The 21,443-nt window shown below is 41.3% G+C and overlaps 3 non-coding genes across 3 annotated transcripts; all 3 read right to left on the bottom strand.

The window, feature by feature from the left end:
- Window positions 1-300: 300 nt before the first annotated feature.
- On the bottom strand, window positions 301-408 carry LOC130963892 (small nucleolar RNA R71). Its single transcript, XR_009080009.1, has one exon. It is a non-coding gene; the product is annotated as a small nucleolar RNA R71 (small nucleolar RNA).
- A 7,402-nt stretch (window positions 409-7,810) lies between these two features.
- On the bottom strand, window positions 7,811-7,918 carry LOC130963891 (small nucleolar RNA R71). The gene has a single exon (XR_009080008.1). It is a non-coding gene; the product is annotated as a small nucleolar RNA R71 (small nucleolar RNA).
- An 8,601-nt stretch (window positions 7,919-16,519) lies between these two features.
- Window positions 16,520-16,627, bottom strand: LOC130963890 (small nucleolar RNA R71). The gene has a single exon (XR_009080007.1). It is a non-coding gene; the product is annotated as a small nucleolar RNA R71 (small nucleolar RNA).
- Between the last annotated feature and the right edge of the window lie 4,816 nt (window positions 16,628-21,443).

The following is a 21,443-nucleotide window of genomic DNA, read 5'->3' as shown; positions in this document are numbered from 1 at the left end:
ATTGGAGCAAACAACTTTGAGCTTAAGCCTCAATTAGTTTCTCTAATGCAACAGAATTGCAAGTTCCATGGACTTCCAATGGAAGATCCTCATCAGTTTTTAGCTGAGTTCTTGCAAATCTGTGACACAGTCAAGACTAATGGGGTTGACCCTGAGGTCTACAGACTGATGCTATTCCCTTTTGCTGTAAGAGACAGAGCTAGAATATGGTTGGATTCACAACCTAAAGATAGCCTGGACTCTTGGGAAAAGCTAGTCAATGCCTTCTTGGCAAAGTTCTTTCCACCTCAAAAATGGAGTAAGCTTAGAGTGGAAGTCCAAACCTTCAGACAGAAGGATGGAGAATCCCTCTATGAAGCTTGGGAAAGATACAAACAATTAATCAGAAAATGTCCCTCAGACATGCTTTCTGAATGGAGCATCATAGGTATTTTCTATGATGGTCTCTCTGAACTATCCAAGATGTCTTTGGATAGCTCTGCTGGAGGATCTCTTCATCTGAAGAAGACGCCTACAGAGGCTCAGGAACTAATTGAGATGGTTGCAAATAACCAATTCATGTACACTTCTGAAAGGAATCCTGTGAACAATGGGACAAGTCAGAAGAAAGGAGTTCTTGAGATTGATACTCTGAATGCCATACTGGCTCAGAATAAGATATTGACTCAACAAGTCAATTTGATTTCTCAAAGTCTGTCTGGAATGCAAAATGCACCTGGCAGTACTAAGGATGCTTCATCTGAGGAAGAAGCTTATGATCCTGAGAACCCTTCAATGGAAGAGGTGAATTACCTAGGAGAACCCTATGGAAACACCTATAATTCTTCATGGAGAAATCACCCAAATTTCTCATGGAAGAATCAAGAGAGACCTCAACAAGGTTTCAATAACAATAATGGTGGAAGAAACAGGTTTAGCAATGGCAAGGCTTTTCCATCATCTTCTCAGCAACAGACAGAGAGTTCTAAACAGAATACCTCTGACTTAGCAACAATAGTCTCTGATCTAATCAAAACCACTCAAAGTTTCATGAATGAAACACGGTCCTCCATCAGAAATTTGGAAGGACAAGTGGGTCAGCTGAGCAAGAAAATTACTGAACTCCCTCCTAGTACTCTCCCAAGCAACACAGAAGAAAATCCAAAAAGAGAGTGCAAAGCCATAACCATGGCCGAATATGGAGAGGAAAGAGAGGAGGTGGACGCCACTGAGGAAGACCTCAGTGGGCGTGCACCAACCTCCTCTGAGTTCCCCAATGAGGAACCATGGAAATCTGAGGCTCAAAATGAGACCATAGAGATTCCATTGGACTTACTTCTGCCTTTCATGAGCTCTGATGAGTATTCTTCCTCTGAAGAGGATGAGTATGTCACTGAAGAGCAAGTTGCTAAATACCTTGGAGCAATCATGAAGCTAAATGACAAGTTATTTGGAAATGAGACTTGGGAAGATGGACCTCCTTTGCTCACCAAAGAACTGGATGACTTATCTAGGCAGAAATTACCTCAAAAGAGACAAGATCCTGGGAAGTTTTCCATACCTTCTACCATAGGCACCATGACCTTCAAGAAGGCCTTGTGTGACTTAGGGTCAAGTGTGAACCTCATGCCTCTCTCTGTAATGGAGAAGCTAGGGATCTTTGAGGTGCAAGCTGCAAAAATCTCACTAGAGATGGCAGACAACTCAAGAAAACAAGCTCATGGACTTATAGAGAATGTTTTGGTAAAAGTTGAAGACCATTACATCCCTACTGATTTCATAGTCCTAGAGACTGGGAAGTGCATGGATGAAACCATCATCCTTGGCAGACCCTTCCTAGCCACAGCAAAGGCTGTGATTGATGTTGATAGAGGTGAACTGATCATTCAAGTGAATGAAAAATCCTTGGTGTTTAAGGCTCAAGGATATCCCTCTGTCACCATGGAGAAGAAGCATGAAGAGCTTCTCTCAAAACAGAGCCAAACATAGCCCCCACAGTCAAACTCTAAGTTTGGTGTTGGGAGGCCACAACCAAACTCTAAGTTTGGTGTTGAACCCCCACAGTCAAACTCTAAGTTTGGTGTTGGGAGGTTCCAACATGACTCTGAGTATCTGTGAGGCTCCATGAGAGTCCTCTGTCAAGCTAATGACATTAAAGAAGCGCTTGTTGGGAGGCAACCCAATGTTTTATAATTAACTATTTCCTTTTGTTATTTTATCTTTTTTTTGTAGGTTGATGATCATGAGAAGTCACAAAATCAATGAAAAAAGCAAAAACAAAATGAAAAAAGGAAGAAAAACAGCACACCCTGGAGGAAGATGTTACTGGCGTTTAAACGCCAGTGAGGTTAGCTGTTGGGCATTTAACGCCCAGTCTGGCACCATTCTGGGCGTTTAACGCCAGAAAGGGGCACCAGACTGGCGTTAAACGCCAGAAAAGGGCAAGAACCTGGCGTTAAACGCCAGGAATGGGCACCAGCCCGGCGTTTAACGCCAGAAATGGCTCAAAACGTGATTTTGAGCAACATTTGGTGCAGGGATGACTTTTCCTTGACACCACAGGATCTGTGGACCCCACAGGACCCCCACCTACCCCACCACCACTCTCTCTCTTCTTCCCCCATTCACCAATCACCTCAATACCTCTTCCCCAAAAACCCTTCACCTATCAAATCCCATCTTTCTCTTCACCACTCACATCCATCCTTCATAAAACCCCACCTAACCTTCCATTCAAATTCAAACCACTTTACCACCCAAACTCACCCATAATGGCCGAACTCCATCTCCCCTCTCTCCTATAAATACCCTTCTTCACTCCTTTATTTTCACACAACCTAAACACCACTTCTCCCCTTCTTTGGCCGTATACAAAGCCATTCCCTTTCTCCTCATTTCTTCTTTTTCTACTCTCTTCTTTCTTCTTTTGCTCGAGGACGAGCAAACCTTTTAAGTTTGGTGTGGCAAAAGCGTTGCTTTTTCGTTTTCCATAACCATTTATGGCATCCAAGGCCGGAGAAACCTCTAGAAAGAGGAAAGGGAAGGCAAAAGCTTCCACCTCCGAGTCATGGGAGATGGATAGATTCATCTCAAGGGTGCATCAAGACCACTTCTATGAAGTTGTGGCCTTGAAGAAGGTGATCCCTAAGGTCCCCTTTTCACTCAAAAAGGGTGAATATCCGGAGATCCGACATGAGATCCGAAGAAGAGGTTGGGAAGTTCTTACCAACCCCATTCAACAAGTCGGAATCTTGATGGTTCAAGAGTTCTATGCCAATGCATGGATCACCAAGAACCATGATCAAAGTGTGAACCCGAATCCAAAGAGTTATCTTACTATGGTTCGGGGGAAATACTTGGATTTCAGTCCGGAAAGTGTGAGGGTAGCGTTCAACTTGCCTATGATGCAAGGAGATGAACATCCTTACACAAGAAGGGTCAACTTTGATCAAAGGTTGGACCAAGTCCTCACAGTCATATGTGAAGAGGGCGCACAATGGAAGAGAGATTCAAGAGGCAAGCCGGTTCAATTGAGAAGGCATGACCTCAAACCCGTGGCTAGAGGATGGTTGGAGTTCATCCAACGCTCAATCATTCCCACTAGCAACCGGTCCGAAGTTACTCTAGACCGGGCCATCATGATTCATAGCATTATGATTGGAGAAGAAGTGGAAGTTCATGAGGTTATAGCCCAAGAACTCTATAAAGTGGCGGACAAGTCTTCCACCTTGGCAAGGCTAGCCTTTCCTCATCTCATTTGTCACCTCTGTTATTCAGTTGGAGTTGACATAGAAGGAGATACCCCTATTGATGAGGACAAGCCCATCACCAAGAAAAGGATGGAGCACACAAGAGACCCCTCTGATGAGCGGATAATTTATACACTTTTTGGCATTGTTTTTAGTATGTTTTTGGTAGTTTTAGTTGAGTTTTTAGTATATTTTTATTAGTTTTTAGTTAAAATTCACTTTTCTGGACTTTACTATGAGTTTGTGTGTTTTTCTGTGATTTCAGGTATTTTCTGGCTGAAATTGAAGGTTCTGAGCAAAAATCTGATTCAGAGACTGAAAAGGACTGCAGATGCTGTTGGATTCTGACCTCCCTGCACTCGAAGTGGATTTTCTGGAGCTACAGAAGCCCAATTGGCGCGCTCTCAACGGCGTTGGAAAGTAGACATCCTGGGCTTTCCAGCAATATATGATAGTCCATACTTTGCCCAAGATTTGATGGCCCAAACCGGCGTTCAAAGTCACCTCAAGAAATCCCAGCGTTAAACGCTGGAACTGGCACCCAAATGGGAGTTAAACGCCCAAACTGGCATAAAAGCTGGCGTTTAACTCCAAGAAGAGTCTCTACACGAAATTGCTTCATTGCTCAGCCCAAGCACACACCAAGTGGGCCCGGAAGTGGATTTTTATGTCATTTACTCATTTCTGTAAACCTTAGGCTACTAGTTATCTATAAGTAGGACCTTTTACTATTGTATTAGAGGACTTTTGGTAGCTATCTTCGTTTTATGCTATCTTAGATCATTGGGAGGCTGGCCATTCGGCCATGCCTAGACCTTATGCTTATGTATTTTCAACGGTGGAGTTTCTACACACCATAGATTAAGGTGTGGAGCTCTGCTGTACCTCGAGTATTAATGCAATTACTATTGTTCTTCCATTCAATTCCGCTTGTTCTTTGTCCAAGATATCACTTGTTCTTCAACTTGATGAATGTGATGATCCGTGACACTCATCATCATTCTCACTTATGAACAAGGTGACTGACAACCACTTTTGTTCTACAAGCAACCAAGGCTCTAGTGAATGTCTCTTGGATTCCTGATTGCACGATGCATGGTTGATCACCTGACAACCGAGTGCTCGCCTGACAAACGAGCCAACCATTCCGTGAGATCAGAGTCTTCGTGGTATAGGCGAGAACTGATGGCAGCATTCAAGAGAATCCGGAAGGTCTAACCTTGTCTGTGGTATTCTGAGTAGGATTCAATGACTGAATGACTGTGACGTGCTTCAAACTCCTAGCAGGCGGGGCGTTAGTGACAGAGGCAAAAGTATCGATGGATATTATTCCGGCCTGACCGAGAACCGACAGCTGAATTCCGCTATGTTGTGACAGAGCATATGCAATCGCTTTCACTGAGAGGATGGGAGGTAGCCATTGACAACGGTGAAACCCTACACGAGCTTGCCATGGAAAGGAGTAAGAAGGATTGGATGAAGACAGTAGGAAAGCAGAGAGACGGAAGGGAAGGCATCTTCATGCGCTTATCTGAAGTTCCTACCAATGAATTACATAAGTACCTCTATCTTTATCTTTTATGATATTTTCGTTCATCACCATATACATTTGAGTCTGCCTGACTAAGATTTGCAAGATGACCATAGCTTGCTTCATACTAACAATCTCCGTGGGATCGACCCTTACTCACGTAAGGTATTACTTGGACGACCCAGTGCACTTGCTGGTTAGTTGTGCGAAGTTGTGTAATGCCATGGAATTGAACTACCAAGTTTTTGGAGTTCATGACCGGGGATTATGAGAGTTGTGAAAAGTATTGTTCACAATTTCGCGCACCAAGTTTTTGGCGCCGTTGCCGGGGATTGTTCAAGTTTTGAGCAAGCTTTTGGTAACATCAGTGCCAAGATCCGGCAACAGCACCAAGTTTTTGGCACCGTTGCCGGGGATTGTTAAGTTTGGACAACTGAAGGTTCATCTTGTTGCTTAGATTAGGTATTCTTTTTTCGAAATTCTTGAAGATGAATTCTAGAGTTTCATGATGATTTGTTGAAGTCTGGCTGGCTGTGAAGCCATGTCTAATCTCATTGGACCGAGGTTTCAACTTGTCATCACAAGAGCTTGTTGATCTTTATCAATCTTGCTTTTGGAGCAGTGATCTGCTAAGGCTTGGCTGGCCTTTGGCCATGTCTAGTGTTTTGGACCGAAGCTTTCTTTGAAAGCTTGGCTGGCTGTGAAGCCATGTCTAATTCCTGGACCGGAGTCTTAGACTAGCATTGCACTGATTCCTGGAATTCTCATTAAGAATTTTGATATTTTTTTCCACTTAATTTTCGAAAAACACAAAAAAATCAAAAAAATTTCATAAAAACCAAAAATATGTTATGTTCCTTGTTGAGACACTAGTCTCATCTTAAGTTTGGTGTCAATTGCATACATTCATTCATGTATCTTAAGGATCTTCAAGTAATTCTTGATGATTTCTTACTCTGATCTTTGAATTCTTTTGGCTTGAGTGTTTATGCGTCTCATATAGTGTCAGTAGTATACAAACTGCTAAGTTTGGTGTCTTGCATGCATTGTTATTTCATTCTTGTTGCATTTTGATTATTAAAAATCCAAAAATATTTTTAATTTGTGTCTTTTCAAGTCAATAATACAAAGAATTGAAGATTCAGAACATGCTGCAGAGGAATTATACAGAAAAAGCTGGGCGTTCAAAACGCCCAGTGAAGAAGGACAGACTGGCGTTTAAACGCCAGCCAGGGTACCTGGTTGGGCGTTTAACGCCCAAAAAGGGTGCATTTTGGGCGTTAAACGCCAGAATGGAGGCCATTCTGGGCGTTTAACGCCAGGATGGCAAAAGGGGAAGATTTTGTTTTTCAAATCATTTTTTTTCAAGTTTTCTAAGCTTTTCAAAATCAAATCTTTTTCAAATCATATCTTTTCAATCAAATGTTTTCAAAATCAATTCCTTTCCTTTTTCAAAGATACTTACCAACAATTAATGATTTGATTGAACATCTCAAATATGTTGCCTTTTCTGTTGAGGAAGGTTTAATGTTTGAATCATATCTTTTCTTGTTAGACAAGTCATTGATTTTCAAAATCAAATCTTTTAAAAATTGTTTTCAAAACATATCTTTTAAAATTGTTTTCAAATCAAATCTTTTCAATCATATCTCTTTAATCACATCTTTTCAAAATCAGTTTTCAATCAAATCTTTTTAACTTCTAATTTCAAAATCTTTTCAAAAATCACTTGATTTCTTTTCCACTTTCAATTTTCGAAAATTATCAATCAATTTTAAAATGTTTTTGACATCTTTCTAATTAATTTTCGAAAATTCTCTTCCCTCCTTCTCACATCCTTCTATTTATGGAGTACTACTCCTTCTTAATGCACAATTCGAACTTTATCTCATCAAGTTCGAATTCTTCTACCTTCTTTCTTCTATTTTTTCTTTTCCTCTGACACCTCAAGGAATCTCTATACTGTGACATAGAGGATTCCACATTTTCTTGTTCTCTTCTCTTTCATATGAGCAGGAGCAGAGACAAAGGCATTCTTGTTGAAGCGGACCCTGAACCTGAAAGGACCTTGAAGAGAAAGCTAAGAGAAGCCAAAGCACAACTCTCTTTAGAGGACCTGACCGAATTCTTCAAAGGAGAAGAACACATGGCAGCCGAAAACAACAACAATGCCAACAATGCAAGGAAAGTGCTGGGTGACTTTACTGCACCTACTCCCAACTTCTATGGGAGAAGCATCTCTATCCCTGCCATTGGAGCAAACAACTTTGAGCTTAAACCTCAATTAGTTTCTCTAATGCAACAGAATTGCAAATTCCATGGACTTCCAATGGAAGACCCTCATCAGTTTTTAGCTGAGTTCTTGCAAATCTGTGACACAGTCAAGACTAATGGGGTTGACCCTGAGGTCTACAGACTGATGCTATTCCCTTTTGCTGTAAGAGACAGAGCTAGAATATGGTTGGATTCACAACCTAAAGATAGCATGGACTCTTGGGAAAAGCTAGTCAATGCCTTCTTGGCAAAGTTCTTTCCACCTCAAAAATAGAGTAAGCTTAGAGTGGAAGTCCAAACCTTCAGACAGAAGGATGGAGAATCCCTCTATGAAGCTTGGGAAAGATACAAACAATTAATCAGAAAATGTCCCTCAGACATGCTTTCTGAATGGAGCATCATAGGTATTTTCTATGATGGTCTCTCTGAACTATCCAAGATGTCTTTGGATAGCTCTGCTGGAGGATCTCTTCATCTGAAGAAGACGCCTACAGAGGCTCAGGAACTAATTGAGATGGTTGCAAATAACCAATTCATGTACACTTCTAGGAATCCTGTGAACAATGGGACAAGTCAGAAGAAAGGAGTTCTTGAGATTGATACTCTGAATGCCATACTGGCTCAGAATAAGATATTGACTCAACAAGTCAATTTGATTTCTCAAAGTCTGTCTGGAATGCAAAATGCACCTGGCAGTACTAAGGATGCTTCATCTGAGGAAGAAGCTTATGATCCTGAGAACCCTTCAATGGAAGAGGTGAATTACCTAGGAGAACCCTATGGAAACACCTATAATTCTTCATGGAGAAATCACCCAAATTTCTCATGGAAGAATCAAGAGAGACCTCAACAAGGTTTCAATAACAATAATGGTGGAAGAAACAGGTTTAGCAATGGCAAGCCTTTTCCATCATCTTCTCAGCAACAGACAGAGAGTTCTAAACAGAATACCTCTGACTTAGCAACAATAGTCTCTGATCTAATCAAAACCACTCAAAGTTTCATGAATGAAACACGGTCCTCCATCAGAAATTTGGAAGGACAAGTGGGTCAGCTGAGCAAGAAAATTACTGAACTCCCTCCTAGTACTCTCCCAAGCAACACAGAAGAAAATCCAAAAGGAGAGTGCAAGGCCATAACCATGGCCGAATATGGAGAGGAAAGAGAGGAGGTGGACGCCACTGAGGAAGACCTCAGTGGGCGTGCACCAACCTCTTCTGAGTTCCCCAATGAGGGACCGTGGAAATCTGAGGCTCAAAATGAGACCATAGAGATTCCATTGGACTTACTTCTGCCTTTCATGAGCTCTGATGAGTATTCTTCCTCTGAAGAGGATGAGTATGTCACTGAAGAGCAAGTTTCTAACTACCTTGGAGCAATCATGAAGCTAAATGACAAGTTATTTGGAAATGAGACTTGGGATGATGAACCTCCTTTGCTCACCAAAGAACTGGATGACTTGTCTAGGCAGAAATTACCTCAAAAGAGACAAGATCCTGGGAAGTTTTCCATACCTTGTACCATAGGCACCATGACCTTCAAGAAGGCCTTGTGTGACTTAGGGTCAAGTGTGAACCTCATGCCTCTCTCTGTAATGGAGAAGCTAGGGATCTTTGAGGTACAAGCTGCAAGAATCTCACTAGAGATGGCAGACAACTCAAGAAAACAAGCTCATGGACTTGTAGAGAATGTTTTGGTAAAAGTTGAAGACCATTACATCCCTACTGATTTCATAGTCCTAGAGACTGGGAAGTGCATGGATGAAACCATCATCCTTGGCAGACCCTTCCTAGCCACAGCAAAGGCTGTGATTGATGTTGATAGAGGTGAACTAATCATTCAAGTGAATGAAAAATCCTTGGTGTTTAAGGCTCAAGGATATCCCTCTGTCACCATGGAGAAGAAGCATGAAGAGCTTCTCTCAAAACAGAGCCAAACAGAGCCCCCACAGTCAAACTCTAACTTTGGTGTTGGGAGGCCACAACCAAACTCTAAGTTTGGTGTTGAACCCCCACAGTCAAACTCTAAGTTTGGTGTTGGGAGGTTCCAACATGACTCTGAGTATCTGTGAGGCTCCATGAGAGTCCTCTGTCAAGCTAATGACATTAAAGAAGCGCTTGTTGGGAGGCAACCCAATGTTTTATAATTAACTATTTCCTTTTGTTATTTTATTTTTTTTTTTTGTAGGTTGATGATCATGAGAAGTCACAAAATCAATGAAAAAAGCAAAAACAAAATGAAAAACAGGAAGAAAAACAGCACACCCTGGAGGAAGATGTTGCTGGCGTTTAAACGCCAGTGAGGCTAGCAGTTGGGCGTTTAACGCCCAGTCTGGCACCATTCTGGGCGTTTAACGCCAGAAAGGGGCACCAGACTGGCGTTAAACGCCAGAAAAGGGCAAGAACCTGGCGTTAAACGCCAGGAATGGGCACCAGCCCGGCGTTTAACGCCAGAAATGGCTCAAAACGTGATTTTGAGCAACATTTGGTGCAGGGATGACTTTTCCTTGACACCACAGGATCTGTGGACCCCACAGGACCCCCACCTACCCCACCACCACTCTCTCTCTTCTTCCCCCATTCACCAATCACCTCAATACCTCTTCCCCAAAAACCCTTCACCTATCAAATCCCATCTTTCTCTTCACCACTCACATCCATCCTTCATAAAACCCCACCTAACCTTCCATTCAAATTCAAACCACTTTCCCACCCAAACCCACCCATAATGGCCGAACTCCATCTCCCCTCTCTCCTATAAATACCCTTCTTCACTCCTTCATTTTCACACAACCTAAACACCACTTCTCCCCTTCTTTGGCCGAATACAAAGCCATTCCCTTTCTCCTCATTTCTTCTTCTTCTACTCTCTTCTTTCTTCTTTTGCTCGAGGACGAGCAAACCTTTTAAGTTTGGTGTGGCAAAAGCGTTGCTTTTTCATTTTCCATAACCATTTATGGCATCCAAGGCCGGAGAAACCTCTAGAAAGAGGAAAGGGAAGGCAAAAGCTTCCACCTCCGAGTCATGGGAGATGGATAGATTCATCTCAAGGGTGCATCAAGACCACTTCTATGAAGTTGTGGCCTTGAAGAAGGTGATCCCTGAGGTCCCCTTTTCACTCAAAAAGGGTGAATATCCGGAGATCCGACATGAGATCCGAAGAAGAGGTTGGGAAGTTCTTACCAACCCCATTCAACAAGTCGGAATCTTGATGGTTCAAGAGTTCTATGCCAATGCATGGATCACCAAGAACCATGATCAAAGTGTGAACCCGAATCCAAAGAATTATCTTACTATGGTTCGGGGGAAATACTTGGATTTCAGTCCGGAAAGTGTGAGGGTAGCGTTCAACTTGCCTATGATGCAAGGAGATGAACATCCTTACACAAGAAGGGTCAACTTTGATCAAAGGTTGGACCAAGTCCTCACAGTCATATGTGAAGAGGGCGCACAATGGAAGAGAGATTCAAGAGGCAAGCCGGTTCAATTGAGAAGGCATGACCTCAAACCCGTGGCTAGAGGATGGTTGGAGTTCATCCAACGCTCAATCATTCCCACTAGCAACCGGTCCGAAGTTACTCTAGACCGGGCCATCATGATTCATAGCATTATGATTGGAGAAGAAGTGGAAGTTCATGAGGTTATAGCCCAAGAACTCTATAAAGTGGCGGACAAGTCTTCCACCTTGGCAAGGCTAGCCTTTCCTCATCTCATTTGTCACCTCTGTTATTCAGTTGGAGTTACCCCTATTGATGAGGACAAGCCCATCACCAAGAAAAGGATGGAGCACACAAGAGACCCCTCTCATCATGAGATCCCTGAGATACCTCAAGGGATGCACTTTCCTCCACAAAACTATTGGGAGCAACTAAACACCTCCCTAGGAGAATTGAGTTCCAACATGGGACAACTAAGGGTGGAGCATCAAGAACACTCCATCATCCTCCATGAAATTAGAGAAGATCAAAGAATCATGAGGGAGGAGCAACAAAGACAAGGAAGAGACATTGAGGAGCTCAAGCACTCCATAGGATCTTCAAGAAGAAGAAAGAGCCGCCATCACTAAGGTGGACCCGTTCTTTAATTTTCTTGTTCTTTATTCTTCTGTTTTTCGAATTTTATGCTTATGTTTATCCATGTTTGTGTCTTGTGATCATTAGTGTCTTAGTGTCTATGCCTTAAAGTTATGAATGTCCTATGAATCCATCACCTTTCTTGAATAAAAACGTGCTTAATTGAGAAAAAAGGAAAGAATTGCATGAATTTTGAATTTTATAATAGTTTAATTATTTTGATGTGGTGGCAATACTCTTGTTCTCTGAATGTATGCTTAAACAGTGCATATGTATCTTGAATTTGTAGTTCATGAAGGTTGGCTCTTGAAAGAATGATGAAAAAGGAGACATGTTACTGAGGATCTGAAAAATCATTAAAAATGATTCTTGAAGCAAGAAAAAGCAGTGAATACAAAAAAAAAAAAAAGAAGGAGAGAAAGCAAGCGAAAAAAAAAAGAAAGAAGAAAACCGAAAAAAAAAGAGAAGAGAAAAAGAAAGAAAAAGAAAGAATAAAGTTGTGATCCAAGGCAAAAAGAGTGTGCTTAAGAACCCTGGACACCTCTAATTGGGGACTTTAGCAAAGCTGAGTCACAATCTGAAAAGGTTCACCCAATTATGTGTCTGTGGCATGTATGTATCCGGTGGTAATACTGGAAGACAGAGTGCTTTGGGCCACGGCCAAGACTCAATAAGTAGCTGTGTTCAAGAATCATCTTACTTAACTAGGAGAATCAATAACACTATCTGGATTCTGAGTTCCTAAAGAAGCCAACCATTCTGAATTTCAAAGGATAGAGTGAGATGCCAAAACTGTTCAGAGGCAAAAAGCTAAAAGCCCCGCTCATCTAATTAATACTGATCTTCATAGATGTTTTTGGAATTCATTGCATATTCTCTTCTTTTTATCTTATTTGATTTTCAGTTGCTTGAGGACAAGCAACAATTTAAGTTTGGTGTTGTGATGAGCGTATAATTTATACACTTTTTGGCATTGTTTTTAGTATGTTTTTGGTAGTTTTAGTTGAGTTTTTAGTATATTTTTATTAGTTTTTAGTTAAAATTCACTTTTCTGGACTTTACTATGAGTTTGTGTGTTTTTCTGTGATTTCAGGTATTTTCTGGCTGAAATTGAAGGTTCTGAGCAAAAATCTGATTCAGAGACTGAAAAGGACTGCAGATGCTGTTGGATTCTGACCTCCCTGCACTCGAAGTGGATTTTCTGGAGCTACAGAAGCCCAATTGGCGCGCTCTCAACGGCGTTGGAAAGTAGACATCCTGGGCTTTCCAGCAATATATGATAGTCCATACTTTGCCCAAGATTTGATGGCCCAAACCGGCGTTCAAAGTCACCTCAAGAAATCCCAGCGTTAAACGCTGGAACTGGCACCCAAATGGGAGTTAAACGCCCAAACTGGCATAAAAGCTGGCGTTTAACTCCAAGAAGAGTCTCTACACGAAATGCTTCATTGCTCAGCCCAAGCACACACCAAGTGGGCCCGGAAGTGGATTTTTATGTCATTTACTCATTTCTGTAAACCTTAGGCTACTAGTTATCTATAAGTAGGACCTTTTACTATTGTATTAGAGGACTTTTGGTAGCTATCTTCGTTTTATGCTATCTTAGATCATTGGGAGGCTGGCCATTCGGCCATGCCTAGACCTTATGCTTATGTATTTTCAACGGTGGAGTTTCTACACACCATAGATTAAGGTGTGGAGCTCTGCTGTACCTCGAGTATTAATGCAATTACTATTGTTCTTCCATTCAATTCCGCTTGTTCTTTGTCCAAGATATCACTTGTTCTTCAACTTGATGAATGTGATGATCCGTGACACTCATCATCATTCTCACTTATGAACAAGGTGACTGACAACCACTTTTGTTCTACAAGCAACCAAGGCTCTAGTGAATGTCTCTTGGATTCCTGATTGCACGATGCATGGTTGATCGCCTGACAACCGAGTGCTCGCCTGACAAACGAGCCAACCATTCCGTGAGATCAGAGTCTTCGTGGTATAGGCGAGAACTGATGGCAGCATTCAAGAGAATCCGGAAGGTCTAACCTTGTCTGTGGTATTCTGAGTAGGATTCAATGACTGAATGACTGTGACGTGCTTCAAACTCCTAGCAGGCGGGGCGTTAGTGACAGAGGCAAAAGTATCGATGGATATTATTCCGGCCTGACCGAGAACCGACAGCTGAATTCCGCTATGCTGTGACAGAGCATATGCAATCGCTTTCACTGAGAGGATGGGAGGTAGCCATTGACAACGGTGAAACCCTACACGAGCTTGCCATGGAAAGGAGTAAGAAGGATTGGATGAAGACAGTAGGAAAGCAGAGAGACGGAAGGGAAGGCATCTTCATGCGCTTATCTGAAGTTCCTACCAATGAATTACATAAGTACCTCTATCTTTATCTTTTATGATATTTTCGTTCATCACCATATACATTTGAGTCTGCCTGACTAAGATTTGCAAGATGACCATAGCTTGCTTCATACTAACAATCTCCGTGGGATCGACCCTTACTCACGTAAGGTATTACTTGGATGACCCAGTGCACTTGCTGGTTAGTTGTGCGAAGTTGTGTAATGCCATGGAATTGAACTACCAAGTTTTTGGAGTTCATGACCGGGGATTATGAGAGTTGTGAAAAGTATTGTTCACAATTTCGCGCACCAAGTTTTTGGCGCCGTTGCCGGGGATTGTTCAAGTTTTGAGCAAGCTTTTGGTAACATCAGTGCCAAGATCCGGCAACAGCACCAAGTTTTTGGCGCCGTTGCCGGGGATTGTTAAGTTTGGACAACTGAAGGTTCATCTTGTTGCTTAGATTAGGTATTTTTTTTTCAAAATTCTTGAAGATGAATTCTAGAGTTTCATGATGATTTGTTGAAGTCTGGCTGGCTGTGAAGCCATGTCTAATCTCATTGGACCGAGGTTTCAACTTATCATCACAAGAGCTTGTTGATTTTTATCAATCTTGCTTTTGGAGCAGTGATCTGCTAAGGCTTGGCTGGCCTTTGGCCATGTCTAGTGTTTTGGACCGAAGCTTTCTTTGAAAGCTTGGCTGGCTGTGAAGCCATGTCTAATTCCTGGACCGGAGTCTTAGACTAGCATTGCGCTGATTCCTGGAATTCTCATTAAGAATTTTGATATCTTTTTCCACTCAATTTTCGAAAAACACAAAAAAAAATCAAAAAAATTTCATAAAAACCAAAAATATGTTATGTTCCTTGTTGAGACACTAGTCTCATCTTAAGTTTGGTGTCAATTGCATACATTCATTCATGTATCTTAAGGATCTTCAAGTAATTCTTGATGATTTCTTACTCTGATCTTTGAATTCTTTTGGCTTGAGTGTTTATGCGTCTCATATAGTGTCAGTAGTATACAAACTGCTAAGTTTGGTGTCTTGCATGCATTGTTATTTCATTCTTGTTGCATTTTGATTATTAAAAATCCAAAAATATTTTTAATTTGTGTCTTTTCAAGTCAATAATACAAAGAATTGAAGATTCAGAACATGCTGCAGAGGAATTATACAGAAAAAGCTGGGCGTTCAAAACGCCCAGTGAAGAAGGACAGACTGGCGTTTAAACGCCAGCCAGGGTACCTGGTTGGGCGTTTAACGCCCAAAAAGGGTGCATTTTGGGCGTTAAACGCCAGAATGGAGGCCATTCTGGGCGTTTAACGCCAGGATGGCAAAAGGGGAAGATTTTGTTTTTCAAATCATTTTTTTTCAAGTTTTCTAAGCTTTTCAAAATCAAATCTTTTTCAAATCATATCTTTTCAATCAAATGTTTTCAAAATCAATTCCTTTCCTTTTTCAAAGATACTTACCAACAATTAATGATTTGATTGAACATCTCAAATATGTTGCCTTTTCTGTTGAGGAAGGTTTAATGTTTGAATCATATCTTTTCTTGTTAGACAAGTCATTGATTTTCAAAATCAAATCTTTTAAAAATTGTTTTCAAAACATATCTTTTAAAATTGTTTTCAAATCAAATCTTTTCAATCATATCTCTTTAATCACATCTTTTTCAAAATCAGTTTTCAATCAAATCTTTTTAACTTCTAATTTCAAAATCTTTTTCAAAAATCACTTGATTTCTTTTCCACTTTCAATTTTCGAAAATTATCAATCAATTTTTAAAATGTTTTTGACATCTTTCTAATTAATTTTCGAAAATTCTCTTCCCTCCTTCTCACATCCTTCTATTTATGGAGTACTACTCCTTCTTAATGCACAATTCGAACTTTATCTCATCAAGTTCGAATTCTTCTACCTTCTTTCTTCTATTTTTTCTTTTCCTCTGACACCTCAAGGAATCTCTATACTGTGACATAGAGGATTCCACATTTTCTTGTTCTCTTCTCTTTCATATGAGCAGGAGCAGAGACAAAGGCATTCTTGTTGAAGCGGACCCTGAACCTGAAAGGACCTTGAAGAGAAAGTTAAGAGAAGCCAAAGCACAACTCTCTTTAGAGGACCTGACCGAATTCTTCAAAGGAGAAGAACACATGGCAGCCGAAAACAACAACAATGCCAACAATGCAAGGAAAGTGCTGGGTGACTTTACTGCACCTACTCCCAACTTCTATGGGAGAAGCATCTCTATCCCTGCCATTGGAGCAAACAACTTTGAGCTTAAACCTCAATTAGTTTCTCTAATGCAACAGAATTGCAAATTCCATGGACTTCCAATGGAAGACCCTCATCAGTTTTTAGCTGAGTTCTTGCAAATCTGTGACACAGTCAAGACTAATGGGGTTGACCCTGAGGTCTACAGACTGATGCTATTCCCTTTTGCTGTAAGAGACAGAGCTAGAATATGGTTGGATTCACAACCTAAAGATAGCCTGGACTCTTGGGAAAAGCTAGTCAATGCCTTCTTGGCAAAGTTCTTTCCACCTCAAAAATGGAGTAAGCTTAGAGTGGAAGTCCAAACCTTCAGACAGAAGGATGGAGAATCCCTCTATGAAGCTTGGGAAAGATACAAACAATTAATCAGAAAATGTCCCTCAGACATGCTTTCTGAATGGAGCATCATAGGTATTTTCTATGATGGTCTCTCTGAACTATCCAAGATGTCTTTGGATAGCTCTGCTGGAGGATCTCTTCATCTGAAGAAGACGCCTACAGAGGCTCAGGAACTAATTGAGATGGTTGCAAATAACCAATTCATGTACACTTCTAGGAATCCTGTGAACAATGGGACAAGTCAGAAGAAAGGAGTTCTTGAGATTGATACTCTGAATGCCATACTGGCTCAGAATAAGATATTGACTCAACAAGTCAATTTGATTTCTCAAAGTCTGTCTGGAATGCAAAATGCACCTGGCAGTACTAAGGATGCTTCATCTGAGGAAGAAGCTTATGATCCTGAGAACCCTTCAATGGAAGAGGTGAATTACCTAGGAGAACCCTATGGAAACACCTATAATTCTTCATGGAGAAATCACCCAAATTTCTCATGGAAGAATCAAGAGAGACCTCAACAAGGTTTCAATAACAATAATGGTGGAAGAAACAGGTTTAGCAATGGCAAGCCTTTTCCATCATCTTCTCAGCAACAGACAGAGAGTTCTAAACAGAATACCTCTGACTTAGCAACAATAGTCTCTGATCTAATCAAAACCACTCAAAGTTTCATGAATGAAACATGGTCCTCCATCAGAAATTTGGAAGGACAAGTGGGTCAGCTGAGCAAGAAAATTACTGAACTCCCTCCTAGTACTCTCCCAAGCAACACAGAAGAAAATCCAAAAGGAGAGTGCAAGGCCATAACCATGGCCGAATATGGAGAGGAAAGAGAGGAGGTGGACGCCACTGAGGAAGACCTCAGTGGGCGTGCACCAACCTCTTCTGAGTTCCCCAATGAGGGACCGTGGAAATCTGAGGCTCAAAATGAGACCATAGAGATTCCATTGGACTTACTTCTGCCTTTCATGAGCTCTGATGAGTATTCTTCCTCTGAAGAGGATGAGTATGTCACTGAAGAGCAAGTTTCTAACTACCTTGGAGCAATCATGAAGCTAAATGACAAGTTATTTGGAAATGAGACTTGGGATGATGAACCTCCTTTGCTCACCAAAGAACTGGATGACTTGTCTAGGCAGAAATTACCTCAAAAGAGACAAGATCCTGGGAAGTTTTCCATACCTTGTACCATAGGCACCATGACCTTCAAGAAGGCCTTGTGTGACTTAGGGTTAAGTGTGAACCTCATGCCTCTCTCTGTAATGGAGAAGCTAGGGATCTTTGAGGTACAAGCTGCAAGAATCTCACTAGAGATGGCAGACAACTCAAGAAAACAAGCTCATGGACTTGTAGAGAATGTTTTGGTAAAAGTTGAAGACCATTACATCCCTACTGATTTCATAGTCCTAGAGACTGGGAAGTGCATGGATGAAACCATCATCCTTGGCAGACCCTTCCTAGCCACAGCAAAGGCTGTAATTGATGTTGATAGAGGTGAACTGATCATTCAAGTGAATGAAAAATCCTTGGTGTTTAAGGCTCAAGGATATCCCTCTGTCACCATGGAGAAGAAGCATGAAGAGCTTCTCTCAAAACAGAGCCAAACAGAGCCCCCACAGTCAAACTCTAACTTTGGTGTTGGGAGGCCACAACCAAACTCTAAGTTTGGTGTTGAACCCCCACAGTCAAACTCTAAGTTTGGTGTTGGGAGGTTCCAACATGACTCTGAGTATCTGTGAGGCTCCATGAGAGTCCTCTGTCAAGCTAATGACATTAAAGAAGCGCTTGTTGGGAGGCAACCCAATGTTTTATAATTAACTATTTCCTTTTGTTATTTTATTTTTTTTTTTTTGTAGGTTGATGATCATGAGAAGTCACAAAATCAATGAAAAAAGCAAAAACAAAATGAAAAACAGGAAGAAAAACAGCACACCCTGGAGGAAGATGTTGCTGGCGTTTAAACGCCAGTGAGGCTAGCAGTTGGGCGTTTAACGCCTAGTCTGGCACCATTCTGGGCGTTTAACGCCAGAAAGGGGCACCAGACTGGCGTTAAACGCCAGAAAAGGGCAAGAACCTGGCGTTAAACGCCAGGAATGGGCACCAGCCCGGCGTTTAACGCCAGAAATGGCTCAAAACGTGATTTTGAGCAACATTTGGTGCATGGATGACTTTTCCTTGACACCACAGGATCTGTGGACCCCACAGGACCCCCACCTACCCCACCACCACTCTCTCTCTTCTTCCCCCATTCACCAATCACCTCAATACCTCTTCCCCAAAAACCCTTCACCTATCAAATCCCATCTTTCTCTTCACCACTCACATCCATCCTTCATAAAACCCCACCTAACCTTCCATTCAAATTCAAACCACTTTCCCACCCAAACCCACCCATAATGGCCGAACTCCATCTCCCCTCTCTCCTATAAATACCCTTCTTCACTCCTTCATTTTCACACAACCTAAACACCACTTCTCCCCTTCTTTGGCCGAATACAAAGCCATTCCCTTTCTCCTCAATTCTTCTTCTTCTACTCTTTTCTTTCTTCTTTTGCTAGAGGACGAGCAAACCTTTTAAGTTTGGTGTGGCAAAAGCGTTGCTTTTTCATTTTCCATAACCATTTATGGCATCCAAGGCCGGAGAAACCTCTAGAAAGAGGAAAGGGAAGGCAAAAGCTTCCACCTCCGAGTCATGGGAGATGGATAGATTCATCTCAAGGGTGCATCAAGACCACTTCTATGAAGTTGTGGCCTTGAAGAAGGTGATCCCTGAGGTCCCCTTTTCACTCAAAAAGGGTGAATATCCGGAGATCCGACATGAGATCCGAAGAAGAGGTTGGGAAGTTCTTACCAACCCCATTCAACAAGTCGGAATCTTGATGGTTCAAGAGTTCTATGCCAATGCATGGATCACCAAGAACCATGATCAAAGTGTGAACCCGAATCCAAAGAATTATCTTACTATGGTTCGGGGGAAATACTTGGATTTCAGTCCGGAAAGTGTGAGGGTAGCGTTCAACTTGCCTATGATGCAAGGAGATGAACATCCTTACACAAGAAGGGTCAACTTTGATCAAAGGTTGGACCAAGTCCTCACAGTCATATGTGAAGAGGGCGCACAATGGAAGAGAGATTCAAGAGGCAAGCCGGTTCAATTGAGAAGGCATGACCTCAAACCCGTGGCTAGAGGATGGTTGGAGTTCATCCAACGCTCAATCATTCCCACTAGCAACCGGTCCGAAGTTACTCTAGACCGGGCCATCATGATTCATAGCATTATGATTGGAGAAGAAGTGGAAGTTCATGAGGTTATAGCCCAAGAACTCTATAAAGTGGCGGACAAGTCTTCCACCTTGGCAAGGCTAGCCTTTCCTCATCTCATTTGTCACCTCTGTTATTCAGTTGGAGTTACCCCTATTGATGAGGACAAGCCCATCACCAAGAAAAGGATGGAGCACACAAGAGACCCCTCTCATCATGAGATCCCTGAGATACCTCAAGGGATGCACTTTCCTCCACAAAACTATTGGGAGCAACTAAACACCTCCCTAGGAGAATTGAGTTCCAACATGGGACAACTAAGGGCGGAGCATCAAGAACACTCCATCATCCTCCATGAAATTAGAGAAGATCAAAGAATCATGAGGGAGGAGCAACAAAGACAAGGAAGAGACATTGAGGAGCTCAAGCACTCCATAGGATCTTCAAGAAGAAGAAAGAGCCGCCATCACTAAGGTGGACCCGTTCTTTAATTTCCTTGTTCTTTATTCTTCTGTTTTTCAAATTTTATGCTTATGTTTATCCATGTTTGTGTCTTGTGATCATTAGTGTCTTAGTGTCTATGCCTTAAAGTTATGAATGTCCTATGAATCCATCACCTTTCTTGAATAAAAACGTGCTTAATTGAGAAAAAAGGAAAGAATTGCATGAATTTTGAATTTTATAATAGTTTAATTATTTTGATGTGGTGGCAATACTCTTGTTCTCTGAATGTATGCTTAAACAGTGCATATGTATCTTGAATTTGTGGTTCATGAAGGTTGGCTCTTGAAAGAATGATGAAAAAGGAGACATGTTACTGAGGATCTGAAAAATCATTAAAAATGATTCTTGAAGCAAGAAAAAGCAGTGAATACAAAAAAAAAAAGAAGGAGAGAAAGCAAGCAAAAAAAAAAAAAAAGAAAGAAGAAAACCGAAAAAAAAAGAGAAGAGAAAAAGAAAGAAAAAGAAAGAATAAAGTTGTGATCCAAGGCAAAAAGAGTGTGCTTAAGAACCCTGGACACCTCTAATTGGGGACTTTAGCAAAGCTGAGTCACAATCTGAAAAGGTTCACCCAATTATGTGTCTGTGGCATGTATGTATCCGGTGGTAATACTGGAAGACAGAGTGCTTTGGGCCACGGCCAAGACTCAATAAGTAGCTGTGTTCAAGAATCATCATACTTAACTAGGAGAATCAATAACACTATCTGGATTTTGAGTTCCTAAAGAAGCCAACCATTCTGAATTTCAAAGGATAGAGTGAGATGCCAAAACTGTTCAGAGGCAAAAAGCTAAAAGCCCCGCTCATCTAATTAATACTGATCTTCATAGATGTTTTTGGAATTCATTGCATATTCTCTTCTTTTTATCTTATTTGATTTTCAGTTGCTTGAGGACAAGCAACAATTTAAGTTTGGTGTTGTGATGAGCGGATAATTTATACACTTTTTGGCATTATTTTTAGTATGTTTTTGGTAGTTTTAGTTGAGTTTTTAGTATATTTTTATTAGTTTTTAGTTAAAATTCACTTTTCTGGACTTTACTATGAGTTTGTGTGTTTTTCTGTGATTTCAGGTATTTTCTGGCTGAAATTGAAGGTTCTGAGCAA

This window comes from Arachis stenosperma, chromosome 2 (assembly GCF_014773155.1).
Source record: "Arachis stenosperma cultivar V10309 chromosome 2, arast.V10309.gnm1.PFL2, whole genome shotgun sequence".
NCBI classification, from domain to species: Eukaryota; Viridiplantae; Streptophyta; class Magnoliopsida; order Fabales; family Fabaceae; genus Arachis; species Arachis stenosperma.
This window is presented reverse-complemented; position numbering and strand designations above follow the sequence as displayed.